This window comes from Callithrix jacchus, chromosome 4 (assembly GCF_049354715.1).
Source record: "Callithrix jacchus isolate 240 chromosome 4, calJac240_pri, whole genome shotgun sequence".
In the NCBI taxonomy this organism is placed as follows: Eukaryota; Metazoa; Chordata; class Mammalia; order Primates; family Cebidae; genus Callithrix; species Callithrix jacchus.
Window position 1 is genome coordinate 146405293 of NC_133505.1, and position 10108 is coordinate 146415400.

The 10108-nt window shown below is 38.8% G+C and overlaps 1 pseudogene; it reads right to left on the reverse strand.

Moving 5' to 3' along the window:
- Positions 1-251: 251 nt before the first annotated feature.
- Positions 252-1068, reverse strand: LOC100390125 (ATP synthase peripheral stalk subunit b, mitochondrial pseudogene; annotated as a pseudogene).
- Positions 1069-10108: the final 9040 nt, after the last annotated feature.

Here is a 10108-nt window from a genome sequence, read left to right on the forward strand (position 1 = left end):
CATGGAATAACTGAAATGCAGAGTAAGAAGGATGAGAAACATCTGACTGGCCAATAGATTTAGTTCTCTTACTATATGAAACAAACTTTTTGTTTTTAGGAGAGGAACTTCTACTGAAGTTATAGTTTACCTCTCCTAAAAATACAGAATACAGAATAAAAAATACAGCAATACAGAAAGATTTTGTCACATAGACTAGTTTTCATTTAGTCAATCAATCATTTCTAGCTGTCTCAACTGGGCTAGATACATTACATAACTGGCTGTCCTGAAGCCTTCTTTGCCAGAAGCTTTAGGTCGGCCACACACTTGGCAGTTTTCTCCTTTTCCTGCTGTGCAGAGATGCTCTGCACCACGTGCTTCTCCACCCAATTTATCATGTGTTGTTATTTCTTTTAAAGCATCATATTCTGCACAGATATATGATAGTCCATGTGATTCTTTACTTCCTTGTATACTCTATGCAGTTGTTCCCAGTAACCTCCAAAGCCATGGCAATGTTATTTTTCTGCACGTCAAAAAGGTAATGGCGCTTCTGAATGAGTGCCTGCTGTGACTTCTCCAAATCAATTGCATCCTGGATTTGTTTGATAGAAGCCTGCTTCACCTCTTTCAGTTGGACAATTTTTTGCTCATCAAATTTTTCAGCAAAATCTCCCATAAAGGCACCATATTTTAAAATTATATAGATAAGAAACCGTACTATTGATGTGGTAGAGAGGTCTCTGGGATAATCACATATATTTCTTTGGATAAAGCATACAAAATAAGCCCAGTTCTGAGCACTTACCATCCTGTTTTAGGATAAAGAAACTGGAAGAATTCCTCAGGGATCAGCCTCAAATGATCATTTCCTCCATATTCAGGAAGAGGTGATAGAGCCTCAAGTGAACTTTTTCCCCATATTTAGGAAGGCTCTGGCTGCTCTTTGTGAAAGGTCTTTGTTGCCTGCAATACCACTGGACTTAGGAAGGGTATATTCTTCAGAGAAGAGGCCATTGTAGTGGTGGCAGAATGTACTACCTGGGACAGTATGGACAGCGAAGGCCCAGGCAGTGGTCTTAGCATCCCTGTGACCCTAAGCAGAGCCAATTTGCCTTTCGAATTCTTTAATCTTTGGGTTATATAGATGTGTGTTGTTTGGTTTCTAGAAATTTCTGTTACTGATTTTAAAAGTTTTATTCCTCTGTAGTTACAGAATAGCCTTTGTATGACCCAGAATATGGTCTATGTTTTACATGCACATGAATGTTTCCATGCACATGAGAAGAATGCGTATTCTGTTGTTGGGTGAAATGTTCTATAAGTGTCAATTAGGTCAACTTAGTTGATAGTGTTGTTCAAGTATTCCATGTTTGAGATAATTTTCTGTCTACTTCTATCAAATATTGAGAGAGGTGAGTTTAAATTTCCAACCATAATTGTGGATTTGTGCATTTCTTTTTACAGTTGTGTTAGGTTTGGGTTCCTATGTTTTATTTATATTTATTTAATTTTTAATTTTTTAAATAGGTTTTGAGAAAACAGGTGGTGTTTGGTTACATGAATAAGTTCTTTAGTGATGATTTCCGAAATTATGGTGCACCCATCACCTGAGCAGTGTACACTGTACCCAATGTGTAGTCTTTTGTCCCTTGCCATTACCTTATCTTTCCCCCCGAGTCCCTCAAGTCCAGTGTATCATTCTTATGCTTTTGGGTCTTCATTGCTTAGCTTCCACATATGAGTGAGAACATGCGATGTTTAGTGTTCCATTCCCGAGTTACTTAGAATCTAACAGTCTCTAATTCCATCCAGGTTGCTGTGAATGCCATTACTTCGGTCCTTTTTGTGGCTGAGTAGTATTCCATTGTGTATCTATCTATATCTATATCTATATCTATATCTATATCTATATCTATATCTATATCTATCTATCATATTTGCTTTATTTTTAATTTTTTTGAGATGGAGTTTCGCTCCCGTTTACCCAGGCTGGAGTGCAATGGCGCCATCTTGGCTCACCACAACCTCCGCCTCCTTGGTTCAGACAATTCTTCTGCCCCAGCCTCCTGAGTAGCTGGGATTACAGGCATGTGCCACTATGCCCAGCTAATTTTTTGTATTTTTGTAGAGATGCGGTTTCATCATGTTGATCAGGATGGTCTCCATCTCTTGACCTTGTGATCCACCCACCTCGGCCTCCCAAAGTGCTGGGATTACAGGCGTGAGCCACTGCGCCCAGCCCCTAGATCTATCATATTTTCTTTAAACACTCATTGATTGATGGGCATTTGGGCTGATTTCATATTTTTTGCAATTGCAAATTCTGCTATAAACATGCGTGTGGAAGTATGTTTTTTGTATAATCACTTCTTTTCCTCTTAGTAGATATATAGTAATGGTATTACTAAATCAAATGGTAGATCTACTTTTAGTTCTTTAGGGAATCTTCATACCGTTTTCCACAGTGGTTGTACTAGTTTATGTTCCCACCGGCAGTGTAAAACTGTTTCCTTTTCACCACATCCATGCCAACATCTATTATTTTTTGATTTTTTGATTATGGCCATTCTTAAATAAGTGAGGGGGTATTGTACTGTGGTTTTGATTTGCCTTTCCCTGATAATTCGTGATGTTGAGCATTTTTCCATATATTAGTACTTGTTGGCCGTTTGTATATCTTCTTTTGAGAATTGTCTATTTATGTCCTTAGCCCACTTTTTGATGGGATTATCTGTTTTTCTTTCTTTTTTTCTTTTTCTGCTTTTGTTGCCAAGGCTAGAGTGCAATGGCATGATCTCGGCTCACCTCAACCTCTGCCTCCCAGGTTCAAGCAATTCTCCTGCCTCAGCCTCCTGAGTAGCTAGCTGGAATTACAGGCATGTGCCACCACTCCCAGCTAATTTTGTATTTTTAGTAGAGACGGGGTTTCTCCATAGTGGTCAGACTGGTCTCAAACTCCTAACCTCAGGTGATCCATTTGCCTTGGCCTCCCAAAGTACTAGAATTACAGGCCTGAGCCACTGCACCCGGCTGTGTTTTTTTCCTTGCTGATTTGAGTTCTTTGTAGATTCCTTTGTCAGCTGTACAGATTGTGAAGTTTTTTCTCCCACTCTGTGGCTTGTCTATTAACTCTGATGATTACTTCTTTTGCTGTGCTGAAGCTTTTTAGTTTAATTAAGTCCCACCTATATATCTTTGTTTTTGTTGCATTTCCTTTTGGGTTGTTGGTCATGAAGTCTTTGCCTAAGCCAAAGTCTAGGAGGGTTTTTCTGATGTAATCTCCTAGAATCTTTATGGTTTCAGGTCCTAGATTTAAATCTTTGATCCATCCTGAGTTGATTTTTGTATAAGGTGAGAGATGAGGATCCAGTTTCATTCTTTTCTACATATGGCTTCCCAATTATTCCAGCACCATTTGTTGAATAGGGTGACCTTTCTCTACTTTGTTTTTGTTTGCCTTGTGGAAGGTTAGTTAGCTGTAAATATTTATTTATGTGTTCTCTATTCTGTTGCATTGGTCGATGTGCCTATTTTTATACCAGTACCATGCTGTTTTGGTGATTATGGCATTATAGTATAGTTTGAAGTCATGTAATGTGATGCCTCCAGATTTGTTCTTTTTGCTTAGTCTTGCTTTGGCTATGTGGAATCTTTTTTGGTTACATATGAATTTTAGGATTTTATTTTTCTATTTCTGTGAAGAATGATGATGGTATTTTGATGGGAATTGTATTGAATTTGTAGATTGTTTTTGGCAGTATGGTCATTTTCACAATATTGATTCCACCCATCCAAGAGCAGGGATATGTTTCCTTTTATTTGTGTTGTCTATGATTTCTTTCAGCAGTGTTTTGTAGTTTTCCTTGTAGAGGTCTTTTACCTCCTTGGTTAGGTATTTTCGTAAGTATTTTATTTTTATTTTTTTGCAGCTATTGTGAAAGGGATTGAGTTATTGATTTGATTCTCAGCTTGACTGCCATTGGTATATAACAGAGCTACTGATTTGTGTACATTAATTTTGTATCCTAAAACTTTGCTGAATTCATTTACCAGTTCTAGGATGTTTTTGGATGAATCTTTAGGGTTTTCTAGGTATACCATCATATTCTCAGCAAACCGTGACAGGGTGACTTCCTCTTTACTGTTTTGGATGCCCTTTATTTCTTTCTGTTGTCTGATTGCTCTGGCTAGGACTTCTAGTACTATGTTGAATAGAAGTGCTGAAAGTGGGCATCCTTGTCTTGTTTCCTTTCTCAGGAGGAATGCTTTCAACTTTTCCCTCTTCAGTACAATGTAGGCTCTGGGTTTGTTGTAGATGATTTTTATTACTTTAAGGTATGTCCCTTTTTTGCCAGTTTTGCTGACAGTTTTGATCATAAATGGATGCTAGATTTTTGTCAAATGCTTTTTCTGCATCTATTGAGATGATCATGTGATTTTTGTTTTTAATTCTGTTTTTGTAGTATATCACATTTACTGACTTCTGTATGTGAAACTATCCCTGTATCCCTGGTACAAAACTCACTTGATCACGGTGGATTATCTTTTTGTTATGCTGTTGGATTTGGTTACCTAGTATTTTGTTGAAGATTTTTGTATCTGTGTTCATCAGGCATATTGATCTGTAGTTTTCTTCTTTTTGTTGTGTCCTTTTCTGGTTTTGATATTAGGGTGATACTGGCTTCAAAGGATGATGTAGGGAGGATTCCCTTTTTGTCTATAGGATTGGTAGCAATTCTTTGAATGTCTAATAGAATTCAACTGTGAGTCTGTCTGGTCCTGTATTTTTGTTGTTGTTGTTGGTAATTTTTTTCATTACCATTTATATCTTGGGTTGTATATTTCCAGGAATTTATCTGTCTCCTCCATCATGTTTTCTAGTTTATGTGCATAAAGGTGTTCATGGTAGCCTTGAATAATCTTTTATATTTCTGTAGTATCCATTGTAATAGCTCCCATTTCATTTCTAATTGAGCTTATTTTGATCGTCTCTCTTCTTTTCTTGGTTAATCTTGCTAATGGTCTATCAATTTTATTTATCCTTTCAAAGAACCTGCTTTTTGTTTCATTTATCTTTTTTATTTTTTGTTTGTTTGTTTCAGTTTCATTTAGTTTTGCTCTGATCATAATTATTTCTTTTCTTCTGCTGAGTTTGGGTTTTGATTGTTCTTGTTTCTCCAGTTCCGTGAGGTACAACCTTACATTGTCTATTTGTGCTCTTTAGACTTTTTGATGTAGATACTTAATGCTATGAATTTTCCTCTTAGCATCACTTTTTCTATATCCCAGAAGTTTTGATAGGTTGTGTCACTATTATTTTTCAGTTCAAAGAATTTTTAAATTTCCATCTTGATTTTATTATTGCCCAACAATCTTTGAGGAGCAGGTTATTTAATTTTCATGTATTTGCATGGTTTTGAAGGTTCCTTTTGGGGTTGATTTCCATTTTTTTTCCACTGTGATCTGAAAGAGTACTTGATATGATTTTAATTTTCTTAAATTTACCAAGACTTGTTTTGTGGTCTATCTTGGAGAATGTTCTGTGTGCTGATGAATACAATGTTATTCTGCAGTTGTTGGGTAGAATGTTCTGTAAATATCTATTAAGTCCATTTGTTTTAGGGTGCAGTTTGAGTCCATTGTTTCATTGTTGACTTTCTGTCTTGATGACCTGGCTACTGCTGTCAGTGGAGTATTCAAGTCCCTCACTATTACTGTGTTGCTGTCTATCTCATTTCTTAAGTCTAGTAGTAATTGTCTTATACATTTGGGAGCTCCAGTGTTAGGTGCATATGTATTTATAATTGTGATATTTTCCTGTTGGATTAGTCTTTTTACTATTATATAGTGTCTCTCCTTGTCTGTTTCAACTGCTGTTGCTTTAAAGTTTGTTTTGTCTGATAAAAGAATAGCTACTCCTACTCATTTTTGGTTTCCATTTGAATGGGAAGTGTTTTTCTACCTCTTTACTTTAAGTTTATGTGAGTCCTTATGTGTTAGATGAGTTTTCTGAAGATAGCAGAAACTTGGTTGGTGAATTCTTATCTATTCTGCCATTCTGTATCTTTTAAGTGGAGCATTTAGGCCATTTACATTCAATGTTAATATTGAGATGTGAGGTACTATTCTATTCATCATGCTATTTTTGCCTGAATACCTTGGATTTTTTTCATTGTGTTACTCTTATATAGGTCCTGTGAATTTTATGCTTTAAGGAAGTTCTATGTTGGTGTATTTTGGGGTTTAATTTCAAGATTTAGAACTTTTTTAAGCAGTTTCTTGTAGTGCTAGCTTGGTAGTGGTGAATTCTCTCAGCATTTGTTTGTCTGGAAAACACCGTATCTTTTTTGGTAAAGCTTACTTTTTCTGGGTTCAAAATTCTTGGCTGATAATTATTTTGTTTAAGGAGGCTAAAAAGAGGACCCCAAACCTTTCCAGCTTGTATGATTTTCTGTGGAGGAATTTGCTGTTAATCTGATAGGTTTTCCTTTTTTTTTTGAGACAGAGTTTTGCTCTGTTGCCCAGGCTGGAGTGCAGTAACATGATCTTGGCTCACTGCAACCTCTGCCTCCTGGGTTTAAGTGATTCTCCTGCCTCAGTTTCCTGAGTAGTTGGGACTACAGGTGTATGTCATCCCACTTGACTATTTTTTGTATTTTTTTTTTTTTTTTTAGTAGAGACAGGGTTTCACTGTGTTAGCCAGGATGGCCTCAATCTCCTGACCTCATGATCTGCCTGCCTTGGCCTCCCAAAGTGCTGGGATTACAGGCCTGAATCATGGTGCTTGGCCTAGGTTTTCCTTTATAGTTTGCCTGATGCTTCTTCCTCATAGCTATTAAGATTCTTTCTTTTATCTTGAGTTTAGATAACCTAATGACTATGTGCCTAGGTGATGATCCTTTTGTAATGAATTTCCCAGGTTTTCTTTGGACTTCTTGTATTTGGCTGTCAGGATCTCTAACAGGGCTAGGAAAGTTTTTCTTGATTATTCCCTCAAATATATTTTCCAAATTTTAGAATTTTCTCCTTTCTTAGGAACGCCAACTACTTTTAGGTTTGGACATTTAACATAGTCCCAAACTTCTTGGAGGCTTTGTTCACTTTTAAAATTCTTTTTTTATTTGTCTTTGATGGATTGGGCTAATTTAAAAGCCTTGTCTTCGAGTTCTAAAATTCTTTCTTCTTCTTGTCTGGTTTTATTGCTGAGACTTTCCAGTGCATTTTGTATTTCTCTAAGTGTGTTCTTGATTTCCAGAAGTTGTATTGTTTTTAATTTATGATATCTATTTCACTGAAGAATTTTTCTTTCATATCCTGTATCATGTTTTTGATTTCTTTAAGTTGGACTTTACCTTTCTCTGGTATCTCCTTGATTAGCTTAATAAGTGATCTTCTGAATTCTTTTCCTGGAAATTAAGAGATTTTGTCTTGATTTGGATCTCTTGTTGGTGAACTGGTAAGAAGTTTTGGGGGTGTTAAAGAACTTAGTTTTGTTATATTATTAAAGTTGTTTTTCTGTTTTCTTCTCAATTGGGTAGATTATGTCAAAGGGAGATCTGGGATTCAAGGGTTGCCATTCAGATTCTTTTGTCCCGTGGGGTGCTCTCTTGATGTGGTGCTCTCTCCCTTCCCCTAGGAATGGGGCATCTTGAGAGCCAAACAGTAGTGTTTATTTTTTTGCTCTTCTGTATTTAGCCACCCAGTGGAGGTACCAGGCTCTGGGCTGGTACTGGTGAGTGTTTGCAAAGAGTCCTGTGATGGGATCTGTTTTCAGGTCTTACAGCTGTGGATACCAACACCTGCTCCCGTGGAGGTACCAGGGGACTGAAGTGGAATCTGTGAGGGTTCTTGGTTGTGTTTTTGTTTAGTGCACTGGTTTTGTGTTGTTTGGCCTCCAGCCAGGAGGTGGTGCTTTCAAGAGTGCATCAGCTGCCATCCTACAAGGAGGATTTAAACTTGTACTAGGGACACCTGGTTAAAATTAAGCATTCAGGTGTCTCAAGTGGTGGGCAGGGCCATAGAACTCCCAAGATTATGACCTTTGTCTTCAGCTACAAGAGCAGGTGAAGAAAGACCACCAGGTGGAGGCAGGGTTAGGTGTGTTTGAGCTCAGCCTCTCCTTGGGTGGAGCTTGCTGTGGCAGCTGTGGAGAATGGGAATGTGATTCCCAGTGCAATGGAGTTATATTCCCAGGAGGATTATGGCTGCCTCTGCTGAGTCATACAGGCCACCAGGGAGTGGGAGAAAGTTGGCAGTCACAGGCCTCACCCCACTCCCATATAGCCCATGGTCCTAAAATCCAGTCTTACTCCCACTGTGCTCCCTCAATAGCACTGAGTCTATTTTCAAGCAGCCAGTGACCAGGGCTGAGAACTTGCCCCATAACATGAGGCTCTGTGTTGAAAAAGCAAGCCAGCTCACAGTTTTTCAACATCTCAGAGAGGCTGCAGTGGTGATCCAGTTCCTTCAAATGGTCTGTGGAAGCTCTCAGCTTTCCTGGTATGTTCCTACGGTAGTTCTTGGAGCAAAAGTTCATGATCTGACTCTCCACATGCTTTTCTGTCCATCTGAGCAGGAGCTGCAAGCTAGTCCTGTCTTCTCTCTGCCATCTTCATCCCCTACTGGTTCCTGTATTTTAAAGCTCTGTTATTAGATGCATACATGTTTAGCACTATTATATCCTCTGGATAAACTGACCTCTATGTCATTATAAGATGAACATTTTTATTTCTAGAAATATTGTTTGGATTGATACCTACTTTTTCTGACATTAACATAGTAGCCACTTCACTTTTCTTTTTGACTGGTGTCACCATATTATGCTTTTTATATTAGTCCATTTTCTTTTTCTTTTCTTTTCTTTTTTTTTTTTTTGAGACAGAGTCTCATTCTGTTGCTCAGGCTGGACTGCAGTGGCACAATCTCAGCTCACTGCAACCTCCGCCTCCTGAGTTCAAGTAATTCTCCTGCCTCAGCCTCCCAAGTAGCTGGGATTATAGGTGGCCACCACCATGCCTGGCTAATTTTTTGTATTTTTAGTAGAGACAGGGTTTCACCATGTTGGTCAGGCTGGTCTTGAACTCCTAACCTTGTGATCCGCCCACCTTGGCCTCCCAAAGTGCTGGGATTACAGGTGTGAGCCACCATGCCTGGCCTATTAGTCCATTTTCATGCTGCTGATAGAAACATGCCTAAGACTGGGAAGAAAAAGAGGTTTATTGAACTTTCAATTCTACATGGCAGGGAGGCCTCACAATCATGGTGGAAGGCAAGGAAGAGCAAGTCACATCTTATATGGATGGTGGCAGGCAAAGAGATAGAGAGCTTGTGGAGGGGAACTCCTGTTTATAAAACCATCAGATCTTGTGAGACTTATTCACTATCATAAGAAAAGCATGGGAAAGACCCACACCCATGATTCAATTATCTCCCACTGGGTCCCTCCCATGACACGTGGGAACTGTGGGTGTTACAATTCAAGATGAGATTTGGGTAGGGAAACAGCCAAACCATATCATTCCACCCCTGGTCTCTCCCAAATCTCATGTCCTCACATTTCAAAACTAATGCCTTCTCAACAGTCCCCCAAATCTTAACTCATTTCAGCATTTGCTTAAAGTCCACAGTTCAAAGTCTCATCTGAGACAAGGCATGTCCCTTTCACCTATGAACCTGTAAAATTGAAAGCAAGTTAGTTACTTCCTAGATACAATGGGGTACTGGCATTGGGTAAATATAGCCATTCCAAGTGGGAGAAATTGGCTAAAACAGAGGGGCTGCAGGTCCCATGCAAGTGTGAAATCCTGCGAGGCAGTCAAATATTAAAGATCCAAAATGATCTCCTTTGACTCCATGTCTCACATCCAGGTCATGCTGATTCAAGAGGTGGGTTCCCATGATCTTGGGCAGCTTCAACCCTGTGGCTTTTCAGCTGCTTTCATAGGCTGGTATTGAGTATCAGCAGCTTTTCCAGGCACATGGTGTAAGCTGTAGGTGAACCTACCATTCTGGGGTTTGGAGGATGGTGGCTCTTTTCTCACAGCTCCATTAGGTGGTGCCCCAGTAGGGACTCTGTGTGGGGTCTCTGACCCCACATTTTCCTTCTGCAAGGACCTAGCAGAAA